This window comes from Cotesia glomerata, linkage group LG4, assembly GCF_020080835.1.
Source record: "Cotesia glomerata isolate CgM1 linkage group LG4, MPM_Cglom_v2.3, whole genome shotgun sequence".
Classification (NCBI taxonomy): domain Eukaryota; kingdom Metazoa; phylum Arthropoda; class Insecta; order Hymenoptera; family Braconidae; genus Cotesia; species Cotesia glomerata.
Window position 1 is genome coordinate 3,769,971 of NC_058161.1, and position 20,812 is coordinate 3,790,782.

At 27.3% G+C, this 20,812-nt stretch overlaps 1 protein-coding gene and 5 long non-coding RNA genes across 6 annotated transcripts in view; 1 reads left to right on the top strand and 5 right to left on the bottom strand.

Moving 5' to 3' along the window:
- Positions 1-20,812, top strand: part of LOC123264388 (netrin-3-like) — a 228,927-nt gene that overhangs the window by 132,907 nt on the left and 75,208 nt on the right. The window lies entirely within an intron of this gene.
- LOC123264409 lies at positions 917-2,538 on the bottom strand. The gene is made up of 3 exons (XR_006509335.1): positions 2,364-2,538; positions 1,455-1,689; positions 917-1,054 (listed from the first exon to the last, which is right to left on the bottom strand). It is a non-coding gene; the product is annotated as an uncharacterized LOC123264409 (long non-coding RNA).
- Positions 8,574-20,812, bottom strand: part of LOC123264410 — an 88,097-nt gene continuing 75,858 nt past the window's right edge. Inside the window, exon 4 of the long non-coding RNA XR_006509336.1 lies at positions 8,574-8,703. This is a non-coding gene — a long non-coding RNA (uncharacterized LOC123264410). The remainder of the gene's footprint in view (positions 8,704-20,812) is intronic.
- Positions 11,186-11,732, bottom strand: LOC123264402. Its single transcript, XR_006509327.1, has 3 exons — positions 11,597-11,732; positions 11,401-11,520; positions 11,186-11,341 (listed from the first exon to the last, which is right to left on the bottom strand). It is a non-coding gene; the product is annotated as an uncharacterized LOC123264402 (long non-coding RNA).
- On the bottom strand, positions 14,464-15,043 carry LOC123264400. The gene is made up of 3 exons (XR_006509325.1): positions 14,923-15,043; positions 14,690-14,792; positions 14,464-14,613 (listed from the first exon to the last, which is right to left on the bottom strand). It is a non-coding gene; the product is annotated as an uncharacterized LOC123264400 (long non-coding RNA).
- Positions 15,965-16,571, bottom strand: LOC123264404. The gene is made up of 3 exons (XR_006509329.1): positions 16,419-16,571; positions 16,194-16,296; positions 15,965-16,117 (listed from the first exon to the last, which is right to left on the bottom strand). It is a non-coding gene; the product is annotated as an uncharacterized LOC123264404 (long non-coding RNA).

The following is a 20,812-nucleotide window of genomic DNA, read 5'->3' on the forward strand; positions in this document are numbered from 1 at the left end:
AAACATTTGGGATTCATAAACGTTAATACCATCAAAGCGCAAAGAGAATCACTAATTTTGAGTGGGAATCATTCAAAGGATGTCAGGGGATTCCTATTCCTATTCCCGTTCCCGGTGCTATTTCTGGCGGAATCCGAAAACTACTTGAGGCTTTTACCGAAAGTACCACTCGGAAACTGTGGCTACGTGTCGTCTCGTTCTATTCCGCTCTAACTTCCGACTACTTCTATCCTTGTATGTATATAGATATAAACATTACCCGATGTACAAGTTAAGAGGGAGTGGAGACTTAAAAATCTTACCACTTGCTCTCAAATGCATAAAACCGAGACATTCAACTGGTACGTGACGACAAAGTAACGTTTAATTGTACTTCTTAGAAACAAACTACAACCGTTTTGCTGTTTATTTTTCCGGCTAAATTCTGAGTTAATAAATAAACCTCAAATTATTATTCCGTGGAATAATTAATTTTATTATTGTATTGGTCGGACATTGCTACTGAATAAGATATGATACGCGGGAAAAAAAATACTTGAGTCAAGAAATTTACAAATCAAATCAAGAAAATGACAAAAAAAATAAAGATTAAAGTTTGTTGAATCAATTATTTTTTTTTTTTTTCAGCGTAGTTACTTTAAAAGGTACCAGTTATTCCACTTTTGAACATGTACCGCTGTCGGCGCCGTTTAAGCACCACTGGCTGCAGCATTCAGAATCTTTGTAGCATTAAAATCGATTAATATAATTTATTTAATTAATTATATTTATTTATAATTAATAGCGAAGATAAAAAAAGTAATTTTAATTTTTACGTAAAAAATAATTTTAATTTGTACGTAAAAAATAAATTTAATTTTTACGTAAAAAATATTTTTAATTTTTATGTAACAAATAATTTTTATTCTACCCCATCTCCTTCTGGGCGACACTTAGATGATTCAAATTCATCAAAGCCATCATCTTCTGGAATACCATTTTTATAGGCGCAATAATCACCCCTAACTTCGTCCCAAGTGCAATTGTTGTTGCATCACTGGGACTTTTGGACACACTAGCAAAAAAATGAGCCAATGCAATAAATATTAATAATTATAAATCTTATGAATTAATAAAATAAGCTAGGGATGTACAAATTTACTATCCATATGCTTGCAATCATTTTAAAAATAGTTGCTTGCATTGTTAGTCAATATAATTTGTTAATTTATTATTGCTTCTGTTTTTGCAAAATAATTAATTTAAGAAATTGCAACAAATCACGAAGGAATGTTGCCATTTACCAACATTACATAATCATGATAATAAATCAACATTAAAATGATGTTAATATTATTAATGGTCGGCTACTTTTTTTTTAAATATAAATTATTTATTACGTTACAATGCTACGAATTATTAAAGAAAAATTACAAATATCGTTAGTAAAAATAATTATATTTATCAAATCATACCCAATCTTCTTCTGGAACATAATTTTCCTCCGCATTTGAATTAATCACAACATTGGCCAAGAAAATTGTCGAAATGATCAATATAAAAAATTTTGATATTTTCGGATTGACTATTAGAGTCTTTATTTCGTTAGAAAAAATTTTCATTGCCAAAAAATCATTAAGAGCGTATAAAATGTTCTGCAAAAGGGTTACCGGCCCCTCACCCAAGGTTCTCAGCGCCGCCAATACAAATCTAAATTTAAAAATCGAACGTCACTACAATATCGATACATGTTAAAATTGTATGCTGGCGACATCAAGTGGATTTGATGTAACATAACAATTCGAAAAACAAAAAGCGGTAAAGTTCAACTAAGTTTCGCAAGATGTCTCTTTTTTCTTGTAAGCAATTTACTATCAAAATAAGACATTTAATTGCAAAACTTCTGAAATGATTTTTTTTTTCTGCGCAAGTTTTACATAAAGAAGAGTAAAAATCAGAGTAATTATTGATTTGAAAGAAAAAATAAATAGTAGAAAAAATTAGAATAATTTTAAACAAACTGATTTTCAAATTTGTTTAGAAATAGTTCTATCTGTTCTACTAATTTTTTGTTTACTCCTGGCAGAAAAATTTGTTCAGATGAAAAAATAATATAAATAATAAGCACAATATCAAAAGCAAGCAGGTAGGCAGATAAAATTAAATGGAAAGAATCATTAAATCAAGTAAATAATTTTGAAGAACATCTTCTTGATTTGAGTAAAAAAATTCTTAAACTAAAAATTTTTCTTAGTTTAAGTAAACTTTACTTGATTCAAGAATTTTTCGTCTTGATTCAAGACAATAAAACTTTTCAAACTTATTTTCTTGGTTCAAGAATTTTTCTCTTGATTCAAGTTAATTTTTTTTTATTGTATACTTACTTGTTGGTATGCGTAAAAGTATCGTATCTTCTTAATATGTTAAATAAACTGTATTTCACTGAGAAAGAAAAAAATAATGTGAAAACATTTTAATCATCCACTAAATTATCTGTTTAAAATCACCGCGTATTTCGTTCGTGCTGAGTAATATTTAAAAAAGTAATTATTGCAGTGACATTGTTTGCGCAAGTTGCGATTATGACTATCGTTAATTACAGGTTAATTGTTTACTCGCTTTGTTGTAATGTAAAAATAATTTATCATAGCAATTCGGTGAATTTTTACTTTCAATAGAGGAAAATAATAATTACTTTAAAACTGCTACAAATGATAAATTATGAATAAAGAAAACTTTTACTTAATGATTTTCCGACATTTTTAATTACAATATATAAAATTTGCAATTAAAATTTAACAATAATAAAAATAATAATAAAAATGAAAAGTAGAGTAAAGACCATAAATTGAGCTGAGATGAGACGACTGTGACCGATTCTGTTTGAGGAAGAACCCTTGCTCGAGGCAGTACTCTCGGTGGCGGCTTGGTACAGGGTTAAGCACAAGTGGAGTTATAGGGTACTGAGCTACGTCGAGATAGAAAGCAATAGAACATGAGACAAGACTTGTATGAGTGGTGGATAGAGTAGCTAGTAGGTATAGTAGGTACAGTAGAGTTTAAACAGTAACGTACGGTCACGCGTGCTACGCAAACAGGGGAAGTTTCTAATATTACCGTATATGCCTCAAGCACCCTTCTACCTATAACTCACGCTTTCCCAGCTCATACACTAGGTACACATTATACTAGCACACTGAGAAATGATACCTAACATCTTCTGTCCTCTTTGTACATAATGCTCAAGTAAATTTCTTAGTAAGTGTAGATATGCGTGAAAAGCAGAAGTTCTAAAATCCAAAATTCTTTGGAAAAAATTTTACGGCCTTCGGATTATTTTGTACCATTTTTGTATGTATTATTGTGATTATTTATTAAAACAGTGCTGAAGAATATTTAACGAGTTTCAGTTAATAATGTAAGTTTAGCTTTTCATAGAATAAAAGGCCGAGTTAACGCAAACGCTTTGTCTTTTGTTAAAGAAATACTTATTCTTTTATTTAAAGTGATAAATAATAATGAAAATGAATAATTCAGAATAAAGAAGTTATTGAGAAGAGAATGAGGAGGAGCTTAGCATAAAAAAGTAAATGGCTGACGGAAAAAATAATAAAAAAAAAAGTCAATGAGTGAAATGCTTGACTTACAAAGGAAGAGCAGTAAGAAGAAATAAGAAATAAAAAAGAACAAACGGAAGAACATCAATTGTAGGAAATACATTGACATTATGTACATTGAGAGTATAGAGTGAAGAAACTAAACTCAACCGAGACTAATATTGCTGATCGCACAACAAGTAAACCATTTGAGTAAGAGCAAGAGTGGGAAGAAGTCATATCGGGGTCTTGAGCTTTAAGCTTTTAACTAAGTGTCGGGTAATGAATATGCTAACGTGTACGAATGAAAGTACACTAGGCAAGAAAGCTGTACTAAAGCTTTACTTTTTACTTTACTTTGTACTCTCGTACTCTTCTTACTTTGCTAGAGTGTCGCTTATATTCAGTTCAAGTGCCGAGCAATACTACGTACACTTCATGATTAGTTACTCGACCGCATTTATTTTGCTAACTCTTTATTTTATTTTTTAGGGCTGATAAAATTTTTTTTAAGTAAAAAAAAATTTTTTAATAATAATAACTTGCAACTTTGCGGTCGTTATGTGACTGCCGTAATTTGTGAACTATGAATACATAAAATTTTGCTTTATTAAATAATGATTTTTGTTAAATTGCACTGTACTTTCTTAAATATTGACATTTTTAAAGATATAAACTCATCCCAATTTTACACTCATCATTTATTTATTTATTTATCTGGTAAAGAATTCTATCGAGGTGTAAAGACACCTGTTTATAGAACCAGTACAAAAATACCAATTTTACAATATATATAATTTTTACAAAATTTTTGTCGATTATACAATGCAAAGAGATAATAAGTACAAAAGTAATAAATTTATATAGAAAGAAATACAAAATTATAGATAATTATCATAAAAAGAAATATCCAATCAAATACTCGCATTTTCCATTACATTTTTCAAGCATGTTAACCATTAAGGTTTCTTATCCAGTAACTTAACTTTTTTTTTAACAATTTTTTACTACAGACTATAGTTTTCATATCAGCAGGGAGTTTGTTATAATATTTAATTGCTACATAATAAGCATTCTGAGTACTAATAGTTTTGTTTATTTTTGGTAGAACTAACAACTTAGATCTTGTATTTGTACATTTTTCATAGAATAGGCTTTTACATTCTTGATAGTAGTAAGTTAATGCATTTATTATAAATGAGTTTCTAATTGTCAAGGGGATATTGTTGTAATTATTTTTACATAGCTTTTTAATTATTTTATGTTGAAGAGATGTGACAGGTTTAATTGAATTGTTATAGGCTCCTCCCCATGCAACAATGCCATAGTTTATTATGCTTTCAAACAGTCCATGATAAATAGTTTTTAAAATAGAAGAATTAAGTACCTGGCTAAGCTTGTAAAAAAGGAAAGTGAAATAGTTAAGCTTCTTAGATAATTCATAGGCATGTATATTTTTCATATATTTATATATATTATATATAATGTATATATGAAAAATATATCAAAAATACATGTGGGTACTTAAATGAAAGGTTTCGATGAGTGTAACATCGGGATGAGCTTATATCTTTAAAAATGTCAATAGTTGACAAGATACAAGGTCATTTCTTAATTATTGATATTTTTAAAGATGTAAGCTCATCCCGATGTTACACTCATCACGAGCTTTCATTTAAGTACCCACATGCATTTTTGATATATTTTTCATATATACATATGTATAATATATATAAATATATGAAAAATCGATGTGGGTACTCAAATGAAAGGTCTCGATGAGTGTAACATCGGAATGAGCTTATATCTTTAAAAATATCAATAGTTCACGAGATACAAGGTCATTTCATAATTATGTATCTAAAGATAGAGAATTTTCGAATGCAGCCTAAATATTTATCATACTAAATTAACTATTAACCCCGACATAATGTCCTCGGTGTTAGTTTACTTTCGAATAAACACACACAAAATCCATGATAAAAGGGCACAACACGGTCACAAGCTTATGTGTTGTGATATTTTGTCTAAATGAAATCTTGTTGGGGGATATTTTTTCGAAGAATATTTTGTCGTGGAATCCTTGAAAAGGCACAAATTCAAATCAAGACCTTTGTAATGACACTAAATTTCACTAAAAAAACCGATTTTATCATATAATTATTCTGGACATAAAATTTTTTTTATTCTTTTAATAATATAGATAATAATTGTAATCGATAAATTAAAAGAAGGCGGTTCAATTTCTGGTGAAAGTTTCAAGTAATTAATTTCTTCTGTAATAAAAAGCATAATATTAATTAATTTGCCAATTAACTAATAAATTATATAGAATAATTTTTATCAAAGGAATATTTAAAGAAAAAAATAGAAAATATTTGGAAGGCATTAAAGAATGTTATTTATTGTAGAATAATTTTTACCGATCCGATAGATAATCGACTAGGTGTGTCGTTATCGATACGAAAGAGTGGGCGAAACAAGGAGCCGTGAGAATAATAATGATGATAATTGTAAGTTGTAGTAGAGTGTAGTATAGTACTACGGTGAAGAGTTGAATAGAATAATGATAATAAAATAAATAAGAATAATAAGAATAAAAGAGTAGAGAGGAAAGATCAGTTAAACAGTATCCAGTTACCTTGTGGACAGGATACCGACGCTTTACCCCGTACCAAGCTTTTAATTTATTCCCACCTGGAGATCACTTGGACCGAGTGGAGTTGAACGAGAATAAGAAGAGCCCCCGCGACTGGCAAGAGGCGAGATCGATCTCTCCTTGCACCTGATACGTGTATTTTTAAATATACGAGATAAATTATATCGTCTGGTATTCGCTCTTGTCTTCATCAGTTCGCGATTAATTGCAATGTAAATATAACAACATTTATCATTTCAATGAAAGAATAATTTAAAAATTAAAGTCTGGGCCCATAACCTGGCTGCTGATTAATTTAAAGACACAATTAATAAATAAATAGAAATAATGATTAAAAAATTGAAGACTGGATCCATAACCTGGCTGCTGATTAATTTAAAGACACAATTAATAATTAAATAGAAATAATACTTAAGCAATTAAAGTCTGGGTCCATAACCTGGCGGCTGATTAATTTAAAGACACATTTAATAAATAAATAGGAAAAATAATTAAAAAATTGAAGACTGGGCCCATAAACTGTCTGCTGATTAATTCAAACAGTCTAATTAGCAATTTGTCTAACTCCTTATTTTTTAGAGGGTGATTTTTTAACATTATGATGTAGCAATAATCCAATTATAAATTATTTGAATGATTCAAACCTAAATATTATATCTCTATTAGATATTAATGATATTAAATGGTTTTTTAAAGTGATAATAAATTTTGAACTAATTGTTTTTTTCGTACAAATAGAAGATTCTTTAAATTGGAGTTAGACAATTTGCTAATTAGAACGTCGATATGATAAAACCGGTTTTTTTTAGTGAAATTTAGAGTCATTGCAAACGTCTTGATTTGAATTTGTGCCTTTTCAAGGTTTCATATCATTCTCATCGATAGTCAATTTATTATTATAAGTGTTTAAGCTGAATTCAAAAATTCTCTATCTCTAGATACAAAATAAAGAAATGACCTTGTATCTTGAAAACTATTGACACTTTTAAAAATATAAGCTCACCCCGACATTACACTCATCAAGACCTTTTATTTGGGTACCCACATTAATTTTTCATATATTTATATATATTATATACATGTATATATGAAAAATATATCAAAAATGCATGTGGGTACTCAAATGAAAGCTTTTGATGGGTGTAACATCGAGATGAGCTTATATTTTTAAAAACGTCAATAGTTAAGAAAGTACAGTGCAATTTAACAAAAGTCATTATTTAATGCAGCAAAATTTTATTTATTTATAGTTCACAAGTCACGGTAGTCACATAGTGACTGCAAGGTTGTTAGTTCTGTCCCCAAAGATTATATTGGTTGTACGTTTATTAATAATTTCTTTATAGTAAAGTTTATTTAATTAAATATGTGATGGGTCCTGAGATAAGGCAGTTTTACGCGCGAACACTACCTATTTATTTATTTATCATTTTGTTATTTTTTTTTCAATGATTAAATTTAAAAATAAAAGAATCAATTTACGAAGTATTATTTATATACTTCTGCCAAGTTTCATGATTCTTTATTCAATAATTACTTGGTCAAAAAGCGTCTCAGTATTTTGTTCAAAATTAAAATATTTCCTGTCCTACATATGATTAACTTATTAATTTTTAAATGTATACTATCATTTTTAAATCGTAATGGATATAATTATTTTTAAATTCCTATTTTTATTTAAATGAAATAAAAAACAACAAATAAAAAAGGCTTCAGTTAAAAATAACATCATATAAAATGGAGGGAGACTAAGGATTTTGTTTTAATCAGATTACACCAATTATCGTGGAGTAGTCGTGAAGAAGACTCTGTTGTAGTCGGATCCTTTTCATCCGGCCAATTAGAATGCGTTAAGAAGCTTAGTGAATTGTTAGAAGCGACTACTGGTAACATAATATTTGTACGAGCATCTATATACTTATACAAATCCATCCATATACACATACATTAATATGTATATACATATATATAAAGCTCATGGATCTTTGCTTTGCATTTTACATCTCACTACTAAAGAATTAATTCTTGTGATACTTTGATTCATGTAGTGTGATTCCGGATATTAATATTCATATTTATATCTGCTAAATACTTATACAGTACTGCCTCGCTTCTATCTTCTATTAAACGAGATGTTAAGACCGCTTGAATAAATTCTTTATCACTTCATTCTCGAAAGGATTTTACATTTTAATATGTAGAGATTTATTCTTTATAATATAAATTTAAATTATTTTATTTTATTATATTGAAACTAATGAAATTCTATCAAATACTGTACCAAAGAATAAAAGTTATAAATTAATTATTCATAGTAACAAAGTAGTATTACTCACCAATAGACGAACGGACGTCGGCTTACGTCAATGTCTCGACTATGAAGCTCGTAGATCAGCTTTGATACTATAAACCTTCGAGTTAATTCCTCGAATACCCTTCGAGTGATTATCCAATTTTCCGTGGCTTAGTCTGAAATTGCACAAAATAAAAAATTGATTAAATCAAAAATAAATTTTACGCAGAGTTAGTTATTTATATCTCGTTTGTATTAATGTTTGCTTTTAATTATTTTAGAGGTAATTAAATTCTACGGCTTCGTTGTGAATGAGGATTAGACATAAATGATTAATAGGGTTTTATAACGCTACTGCTGGGATATGAAAAAAAATTCAATTTATTCAAGGAAAAATTGTTGAAGTAAGAAAAATTACGTGAAAATTTTTTTTCTTATTTTTTATATTCTTTAAAATATTAACAAAAATTTAATTAAGGAGGTCTTTTCGCCATCAATGTTAAATAAAAAATATTAGATTATGCATAATATTAAATTTTATCTAATAGTTAAAGTCCTTATTTATCTACTAGTAAAGTTTAATTTATTCTTCACCGTGGAAATTTTTGAAAAAAAAATTTCTGAAAATGTTAGTATTTTTTCCGAGTCTTACGAGAAAGTCAGACCTTAACAAGTTTCTTGAATTATGGCATTAACCACCGATTAGATGGGGTAAAAAAAAAATTAGGAAAACGGTTGACCCTAAAGGCCATCCCTGCAACTTCCCGCTACCTCCATACCTAAGTGCTCAACAATTCACTTATTTTTTAAGCTCTTCGAGCTCAAAAATATAATTTTTGTGTAATTTTGAGCTCTCCGAGCTCAAATAAATCGCCTTTCTGTGCTTTTGAGCTCTTCGAGCTCAAAAGGCTAATGTCAGTTTTATAGAACACTATTTTTTGAATTTTCAAACCACAATAACTTTTGAATGAATTAACCGATTTTATTGCGATTGACGGCATTCAACGCAGTTTTTTGAGTTCTTTAAAAAATCTTTAAGCGTAAACTGGTCAGACTAAAAATTTCATAGAAATTCTGAAAAAAAACATTTTTTCGACAACGATATCTCACGAACAAATCAATGGATTTTGACCGGGCTGGTGGCAATCGACGTGGTTTTTTGAGGTTAAAGGCTGATTAGTTTTTGAAATTGATCGGTTAAGCCGTTTAAAAGATATTTCAAAAAAAACGAATTTTTGGAAATTTTATTTTTGATAATTTCTCAAAATTGATCGACTCAAATTCTGTAAATTAGTATCAGAATTCTAGGGGCAAAAGAACTCTTCAGAACCCCGCTTATTTCGATCGAATCGGATGATCCGTTCAAAAGTTATGAGAGATTTGCATACATACACACACACACGGTGACATCATCGCGGAAATAGTCAGGAAAGCTTCCTAGGACCTCAAAACGTCGAGATCTGATGAAAACTCGATTTTCGAAAAACGGGGTGAAAACAATAACTTCCCGATTTTTGAAAATTTTCAATTTTCTTAGCGGGAAGTTAAAAACTCAAAATAAGGTTTTCGAAATATTCAGGTTTGATTTTTTGCAATAAAATATATAGATTGCCATGGAATTTATGGAGAAATTAAAATTATAAAATCACAGAAAATTTTTGAGTAACCTACATTTAAATGGCGTCAAAACATTTGGCAATGTCGCGTAGCGCGCAAGCTTCAGACCATTCAATAAATTCCAACTAAACTTTAACGCACTTATGTTTTTCATACATACTTATTAATTAATTAATTGTTACCAAATTTTCATATTTCATAATTGAAAAATAAAACAATAATTAAAAAATACTAGTATTCTTACCATGAGACATTAGAATGTTATGGTTTTATGACTAAACATTTTTAATTAATTTATTTATTTACACTGACTGCAAACACTTAAACATAGTTAAGGTTATATTGTGCAAATGAAAATGTAAACAATCGAAATATAGCGTTGCCAAATCACGGACAGGTTACTAACAGTTCATTTACAGGAGTCAAATTAATTTTTGTATTTAACTATTTTTTTTTAATTTTCAAAATTTCAACGATTAATACCTCATATACTATTTATTTTTTAATTTTAGGAATTTTTATGGGTTTTTTATTTTAACTTATCGAATATTGACTACTACAATTGTTATGACTCAACTGGAGCGAAAGGACTTCCTTAATTTATAATTCCTATTTTTTAATCAAAAATTTTAAATCATGTTTAGTTGACATATTTTTTTGGTGTGATTTTGTTAAGCTTATTTAAATAAAAAAATTATTTTAAATAATCTAATTAACTATTATTATAATTTTACAGCTAACTAATATTTTATTTATTTACAATATTTATAACTTTAAATAACATTAGTACATTTTAAAATTAATATTAATATTTTTTATTAACCTTTTTATCCAATACTTAGCATATTATCCACTAAACTACTTAATTTTTAAAACTCAACTCTCTTGTAAAGAGAAATTTTAGCGACGATGCGCCACCTGTCGGAATTTTCCAACACTTCGATCAAAAATTATAAATGAGCACACACAACCATACTAGGCTATATGAAGACAGAAAGAAAAATTTTTTTTAACTGGTTTTTAAATAATTTTATTCATCTATTAAAGTATATGTTGCATTTTTTATTACATACCAGTAACTATAGTAGTTACTTAAAATTAATCCATTAATCTGACAAGTAATCATTCATCTTTACAAAATGCGGCGTATCCTTCGGGTTCGCATTTATTGCTGCAGCATTCATTTTTATCGTCACACTAGAAAAATTTGAGATCAAAATAAATAAATCAAAAAATTGTATTAAGTATAATCATACCCGTGAGCCAGCTGATAAACAATCTTCCGCTGTATTCATGATGACATTCATCAAAACAATTATTAAAACGATCAACAAAATTAACTTTGACATTGTAAATTACAGATTGGTAATGGTACTCTAAAAACAAACGGACCACCATCACTTTAGATCTATAATAATAATAATAAATAATTATTAATAAAATTATACGTACTTTTATCTCCAGTTATTGTTTAAAGTAGTCTTACTGACAGCAAATGTAAAACAGTGAATCCATAAAGTATATATACAAGGAAAAATAAAAGTGTTGTTTGTTAAGTAATTGGTTATCAGTAATTGGAAGTTCAATGACAATGACGCAGTAACTTGTATTATTTATTACTGGTTATCTTATTTAATAAATTCATGATAAATTTTTAATTTTCTTGGAAAGTCTAATTGTCTAGGCGATAAATATTGTAAATAATTATTGAATATTTATTCATTTTTGACCTTGCTATTGTGGAAAAACAATTTAAAAAATAAACATTCATTAATTATTGTTTATTATTAATCTTTAAATAAAGTAATCATTTTTATTGAAAACCGTATACTCCTCGTAAAAATTAATGAAACAAAAAAATATTTAAAATTTTCGGTGATTTTTGATGGGCTGTATTTCAGTGAAAAATTGTGGGAAAAATAGCATAAGGTCATATAAAATTTTTTTTTTCTTAAATTGAAGTTACTATAATCTAAAAATGTAAGTACAAACTTTTGTTTTTTCCAGTATTAAACTTTCGAATCATAATTGTTTCACTTCAGAATTTTTTTAGACCGTTCTTATGGTTCCTGCAACACAATATAAATGAGCGTGCTAAGTTACTCGTCAAAAAAAAGTCGCTCGTCATAACCATCAAACTCCTCTTTGCACTAGAGACAATCATCGTTGAACTGAGTCCCATCTCGGATTAAACTGAGTTAAACGAAGATTGTCCCCACTACAATCTGCATAGAAGTAGTTACCATCTGTACATTTTTTCACTATAGATGGAACTAGGTTCCATCCGACATGAAAACCACACATATTCCCAATAAATTGCTTCTATTTATGTCTTTTCTCAGTGGAGTTTAGTTTACATTTTTCAATTTGTCTATTATTGATATGTTAAAAAGCTGCTTAATTTTTAATTTTATAAATGTCTCAAACAAAAAAATATAATTTAATGAAATTATTTTCCTTATAATACCTTATATTTTCACTTAAAATTATTTATTCTAATTATTTTGATTTATTTTAAGTTGAAAAGTTAGGTTACACGCTAAAATTAGTTAAAAAATTAATTTCTTTGATAACCAATAAACGATTTATTAAGTAGCAATAAATCATTTGTTAAATACTACTAAATATTTATTTGGTGGAACTAAATGGGCTTTAATAAATGATCTAGTACTTACTACTAAATATAAGGTAATGAAAAGTTTGTTACTAAATCTTATTAAATAGAACTAAATCCTTTTATCAGTGTATATATTTTCATGCTTATGATAATTTTGACCAATTACATTACGAATAAATTGGCTTCACATATATTTCATCTGAATATTATGTTAACATCCCCGTCTGATCAATAGATTATTAGTTGTAAGCTCAAAGAGATAAAAAACGTAATAAGTGCAATTTCGAGCGCTTAAGTATGATATTAGTGGGAAGTTGCAGGAGTAGCCTTTAGGGTCAACCGTTTTTCTAATTTTTTTTCAGTATAATGAAAAATAATTCATTTTATTTTTCAAAGAATAATTTTAAAATTCAGCTATTGATAATTATAAAATGTACTGACGTTTTCTCAAATATATCGGCGATAAGGACGAATATATAAGGACGAATGGATCCAATAGCTTTAGTCACTTGTTTATATACCGAAACCCTTATCAGAATATCTTGTCAAATAGACAAAGAATAAAAAAAGACAACAAAGATAAATATAGTTTGTATGTAATTGTAAAAACGCAAAAATTACGCAATTGTTGGGTAAATAACTATCAATTTTCCTCAACCTTGTCATTTGCACTAGCGATAAAATGTTTTTCAACGAAACACATTGATAACTTTGAAAGCTCAATAAATAAAACGTAATTATGATAACAAAATGATATTTTTCCGTTTGAATATTTTTTTTCAACACTTAAAAAATGATTATTTGAAAATTTTCGCGAATGTACATTTTAAAGCATGTTCTCAAAAGTAAAAATGTGAAAATAGATTAAATAACTCATTTATTGAATATTTATATACTGTAATTATTAAAAATTTTTGAGGTCAAAAGATCGAAGAACAGAAAAAAAATTGATACTTGGTATGCTGTAATTCTAACAATAAAGAAAATGCGTTTATGTTACATTGTATACTATCAATGTTCACCTTGACACAGCGGGTCGCGCAGAATGAAATTTCTTAAAAACAAATTGATGAACTTGAATAATAAAAGGAAAAATTTTTATCAATAAAAATCTAAATAAATTTTTACGCTTATCAAAAAAATTATTTGAGTAAAAATAATTGTTGGTATTGAATAATTTTTTTAACCTTTGAAAAAGTTAAAAAAACTTCTGCAATTTTCAATTTAATTGATGGAAGAGTATGATACAAATATAAATAATGCTGTGAAGCGGGAAAGAATAGGAGTTACGGTAATTATTACGTGAAGCGTTCCACATTCATGTAACGGGATATTGGTAGGAAAGGATTGAGAAAGGAATGTGGAGAGGATCATCTTAATGTGAGTTTATAGAATATGCGAGAAAAAATTATTAGATAGCTCGGACTGGGATTCGAACCCAGAACCTTCCGAAGACATGTCGGCTACTCTACCATTTGAGCTATCCGGTCTATACTAAATTTCCTTTCGCTTATTTTATATACATTAAGCCACACCGTCCATCTTACGGCAAGCATTTTTACAAATATAAATAATGCTGTGAAGCGGGAAAGAATAGGAGTTACGGTAATTATTACGTAAAGCGTTCCACATCCATATGTCTTAAAAAATTATGATAGATAAGAATGGTATTTTTATGATATTGCAAAAAAATTAGTGCCAATAATGTTCAAAATGAATTTTATTTATCGGTAATTTGATCGGTTTGTTTCTTTACAACACTTTACCATTGCGGTTTGGATCGGTCAGTGCATTCGGAGAAAAATCCCAAGTCTTCGCAATAGTTGGTACAGCAATCACCATTAGAGGAGCACTGGAAAATAAAAACTAATTAACAAAAAATCAATATTATAAAATAGATATTAAATTATATTTGATAGATGACATACAATTTCCTTTTCTTTTTTGCAACCATCCACTACATTGATCATGACGGTGGCCAAAACGGCGATCAAGACGATCAGCATGAAAATTTTTGACATTTTGAATTGACTGTAAAATAAATTCGATTAATTAATGTTAATCATTTAATACAAAAACAATAAATTTAATAATTAATAATCTAATTGATTTTTCTGAAAGTTTAAAAATTTTACTGTTGATATTTGTAAAATGTACTTACGGTTTCTCAAAGAAAATGAATAGAGTAGAGAGCACAGAGTCTTACTGAAGACAATTTGATTTGATAACTTTATCCACATCTTTATATACTGTACTTCTTATCGGAAGATCCTTGAGTTAGATGAACAATGCGCAAAAATGCAAAATAGGGGTAACATGTTTGGTAAGTAATTCTTACAACGCATAAGCTGCTTTATTGTTATGTTAGTGATTATTAATTGTTTATTTATTAAAATTATTATTCAATTAATAATTTAATTTATTACTTTTTAATAAATTTATTTATTCAAATGAATAAATAAATAAATAAATAAACTGCTTTATTGTTATGTAAGTGAATATTGATTTTTGTCTTGTCGCTTGCACTTGCAATCACACTATTTTAGAAAAATAATAACTTCCCGATTTTTTTTAAATCATTGATTTTTACATTAGAAAGTTGAAAAAATAATTTAAACGCTCAAAACGCTTGGAAAAATGTATACTAGCAATAAATTGAGCTTTTTAAGCTCAAAAGAAAGTATGCAGTGCGGTTTTGATAATTTAAAAAAAATTTTGATAAGTTGAAAAGAAAATTATTTTCTTGTGATGAAAAGCATTTTTTAAGATTTTTATAAATTGTAATTTTTTAAGAAAATAAGATGATTTTTAGTTGACGTGCAACATTAGATGTAATTTTTAAAATATTAATAAATGTAAGTAAGTTAAAAAAATTAATCTGACAAGAAATTTGGGAGTTATTTTATAAAAAAAATACTTTTTGAGACAGTTTTAAATAAAAAATTTCTTGAAAATAATTTTCTCAAGTAAAAAATTTTTCTATCGAATCAATTTTTGTTTTTTTTGTGTATAAATTTTAATACTGATTAAAAAAATAATTTTAAATAAAAAAAATTATTAGTGTTCAATAATTTTTTCATCATTAGAAAAATAAAAAAACAATTTAAATATTCAAATAACTCGATAGCTTTATCTTAATTTAAAAATGATAATATACAAGAATTATATTTTTATTTCATTGCCAAAAAATTAAATTGTGTCAATAGTGTTCAAAATGAATTTTATTCATCGCTTATTGGATTACATTGTAGTTTTAAAATATTTTATCCTTGTCTTTTTTTTACATCTACACATTCAGAGTATCCATCAAATACCCCTTCACAATAATTAGTACAGCAGTCCTCATGAGTTTTGCACTAAAAAATAAAGATTAATTAAAAAATAATTAATATTATAAGCGAAATATTAAATTATATTTGAATAATCACATACCTCGTCATCTGCTTTTTTGCAATCTGCCATTACATTGATCACAACGTTGGCTAATACAGCGATCAAGACGATCAGCATAAAAAATTTCGACATTTTAGATTAACTGTAAAATAAATTAAAAAAAAAAAATAACTTTTTTTTTTCAGTGTAATAATTAATAATTTGATTTATCTTTCTAGAAACAGTTTCAAAATTCATCTGTTGATAATTATAAAATTTACTTACGTTTTTTTAAATATATTGATGTAGAATAGTAAAAACAAAGTCTTACTATCAGGACAAATGGATCCAGTAGCTTCAACCACCTTTTTTATATACTGAAACTCTTATCAGAATACCTTATTAAATGGAAAAAGAATAGGAAAAAACAACAAAGATGAATATACTTGTATATAACTCTAACCGCACGTAAACTTGCACTATATTATTATGCAAATAATTATTAATTTTACCTAACCTTGTCGTTTACACTCGCGATAAAATGTTTCTAAATAATACATATACTGATAATTTTGATCGCTAAAAAAAACAATTGTAACTATAATAACAAAAAGCAATTTTGCTTTTAAATAATTTTCTTTAACATTAAAAAAAAATATTTTTAAAATTTTTACCGCATTTACAATTTAAAAATATATACTTAAACTAAATTTAGCTTAAAAAAAAATATATTTTTTACATAAAATACGCCGGAGATAAAATTTAATTTTTTGTTAATTGTATAAATCAGAAAAAATGAAATAATTTTTAAAATATATGCAAAAAATTTTTATTAATTGTTACGTGAAAATTAATAAAGATTTTTTTTCCCGAAAAAACATTGTGTTGGTACTAAAATTACATTGTCATTTTATAGTACGCAATAAAAATTAATTTCGTGCAATAAATAAAACCATTAATAATTATAAATTACTATTTTTTATTTGAGTAATCAAATAGATAAGAATCGATACTAAATACTTGGATATGTTAAATTTGTTAATATAAAAAAAAATATTAAAAAATACATATTACGCATATTTTCCCATAAGAGTGTAGGGCAGCATAACGACACGTTACAGGGACACCTGTGGTGCCTCGATCGTCGGGTTAGCTGGCGAGTCGTTATTAAACTCGAGACAATCGCGACGTGCCATCAATTAATACAAGTGTGACCGAACTTAAGACACTCTTAATAAATAAAATTGGGCCACGATTTAATTATAAATTATTACAAATTATAAATATTACAGCGGGAGGTTACAAATTCGCAGAAAAATATTTTTATAAGAGAAGACTCTGTTTAGATACTTTCAATTTATTAATTTAAATTCGAGTGAGGTTAACAAGACATAACCGAGATAAAAATTTGTATTTTTTTTTATTAAAATGAATAAAAGTCACGCGATAAGTGGAAAAACTTCCACTTCTCTTTGCTTGGAATTCATGAATTTGTGTCAGCTGAGAGGAAGAAAGGAGTGAATTGTCGAGTGGATAAAAAATTCGAGGAGATGGAGATGAAGAAGAATAAGTGATAATGGTGAGAGTATAAATGGAAGGGTAATATATACTATGTAGTATGTACTAATTTAATAGCGGGCACGGAAGTGTCGAGTGGGCGGCAAGTGCGCTGAATCGTGTACTTATTCGATTGTAAAACGTCAATCGAATTAAATAGTCTCCACGTGCCACTGACCCGAGCTATCGATTGAAACAATGCCTTTTAAATGCATACTCAGGCACTTGTGAATATCATACGAATGTACTTGTCAATTATTTAGGTGAAAAGTATTCCAATGAAATTTTGTTTTATTGAAAAATTATTTTGTACTTTTTGGAATTTTAAAAATATGCTTAAAGCTTGCAAAAAAACTAAAAATTTTTTTTTGATATGAACAATTGTTATACATTGTATGAAATTTTTAATTAATTTATTTTTTTTTCAGATTTTATTTGTATTACTGACAAAAAAAAAATCCTCGGAGTGAATTCTCTATTTTTTTAATGATTAAAAATAAAAAAAATTGTTTTTATTCATTCAAAAATTAGAAAATGAGTGTTTAAAAATTAATATTATCTTTTTTTTTTTTTAATTTGATGTAAAAAATAAATAATAAATGTTAATAATTTATTGTTTTTTACTTCTTACGTTGGAGTTTATCAAGACTTTAAAAAAAGATAACGGTTATCAAAATTTAGTTCAATGTTCCAAAATCATATTTTTTGGAAAAATATAAATAATATTTAGAAATTTATGCTTAAAATAAATTATTTGAAGTAGCTGTTAATAATTAAGCATTTAAAACTTGTTTTAGCTTAATAAAAATTTATTTTAGTGTAAAAACTTTTTACAGAAGTAAAAATAATTTTTTTTTGTAATCAAAAATATTTCATTAATAATGTAATAAAACTCTTCTTTTAAACTAGATCAATTAAAAATCATCCACTCTGCAGATTTTATATAATATAATCAAGAAAAAAAAATATTTTGAATAATCTAGATTATTAAGAGAATAAGAAAAATTTTGTGACCAGTGTATTTGTATTATAAAATGGGTTTTTATAGTTAAATTTGGTATCATTAGAAAGGTCTTAACCTAGAGTTGTGCCTTTTCAAGGTTTCATATAATTCCCACCAATAGTCAATTTATGATGCTAAGTATTTAGGCTGCATTCGAAAATACTCTCTCTCTAGATACATAATTAAGAAATGACCTTTTATCTTGTGAACTATTGACATTTTTAAAGATATAAGCTCATCCCGATGTTACACTCATAAAGACCTTTCATTTGAGTACCCACATCAATTTTTCATATATTTATATATATTATATATATGTATTTATGAAAAATATATCAAAATGCATGTGAGTACTCAAATGAAAGCTCTTGATGAGTGTAACATCGGAATGAGCTTACATCGTTAAAAATATCAATAATTAAGAAATGACCTTGTATTTTGTGAACTATTGACATTTTTAAAAATATAAGCTCATCCTGATGTTACACTCATTAAGACCTATCATTTGAGTACACACATCAATTTTTCATATATTTTTATATATTATATATATGTATATATGAAAAATATATCAAAATGTATGTGGGTACTCAAATGAAAGCTCATGATGAGTGTAACATTAGGATGAGCTTATATCTTTAAAAACGTCAATATTGAAGAAAGTACAGTGCAGTTTAACAAAAGTCATTATTTAATAAAGCAAAATTTTATTAATTTACAGTTCACAAGTCACGACAATCACATAGTGACTGCAAGGTTGCTAGTTATTAAATAGTGATAAAATTTTGAAATGAACAGATAATAATAAAAAAAATAAGTGTCAAAATTTTCACATAAGGTAAAAGCCCCAATAGATGCTCATGTACCAGTATATGATCACTCCATGTATTCGTATATCTATATTTGTGAATATAGATATACAAATACATGGAGTGTTCATATACTGGTACATGAGCATCTATTGGGGCTTTTACCTTACGGCAAAGCAAATCACTTCTCAATTTTTGAGAATCTCTGACTTTTACATCGAAGAGTCAAAACTAAAACTCAACTCGAAAATCCATCATAATAAAAGTACAAACGTGTGTATATAACCAAGAAAGGTAATTGCTGTAATAATTTAAGGGCGCGGCACGAAGTAGATATAACTCTTCTCTCTCGATGCGTAGCATATTTAACATAGGTAATATCTATACCCAACCGGTGATCGGTGATCGGTATCCACTTGAAGATCGAGAACACCCGGTACTTTAAAGAAAATCGATACCTCCAATCATCTTATATTCTGTGCAGTTTGCACTCATACATATATAAATAAATATGTAATGTGTATATAAATCGGGCAGGGTGGAGGGTGTAAGAATGGAAGGAAATTGAAGGGTCACATCCATTGAAACCAAACTGCTAAATTTCTTTTTCTTTTTCTTGCAAGTTATTCTTGTGGTACTTTTGTTTTCAATAAGTTGCACTGTACAAATAATACAAATAATTATTTACATCCGACATTCCATGCCGATTAATAATTTATCTCGAAGATTTAACCGGTAACTCAAGCGACGAGTTAATTAATATTCTTCATCAGCAGTATCAGCCTGAGAATTTAATAAATAAAAGTAATAGTAATAATCAAGATCAAGGTATGAACATTTATAGCGTCAATATTTAAAAATATTACTCGGATATCTTGCATGGGGCATATTATCGTCAGGTTTATTTATATCACCATTATTATTAATGTACATGCGGGTTTATTGAACACCAATAAGTGTAAAATCAACGAAGACATTGCAATTGATTGCCGTTTAATGTAATCGGCTTTTATCCAGTTGTTACACCAGTTTACAGCTTTTATTTATTTTTTTTTTGGTTCGTGCAAAAGCTTAGATTTAGTTTTTTAAGAAAAATATTAATTATAAATTTTTTTTTCAAAGTTGATAATTTTCTACACTGATTAAAAAATTAACTTGACTCAAAAGCCAAAATCTTGAACCAAAGATATCATTTTGAAGAAAATGATTTTTTTGAGTCCAGTGAATAAATTCTTGAGACAAGGAAAATTTACTTAAATTAAATCAAGAATAATTTCTTCACTCAAGAAAATCATTTTCTTCAAAATAGT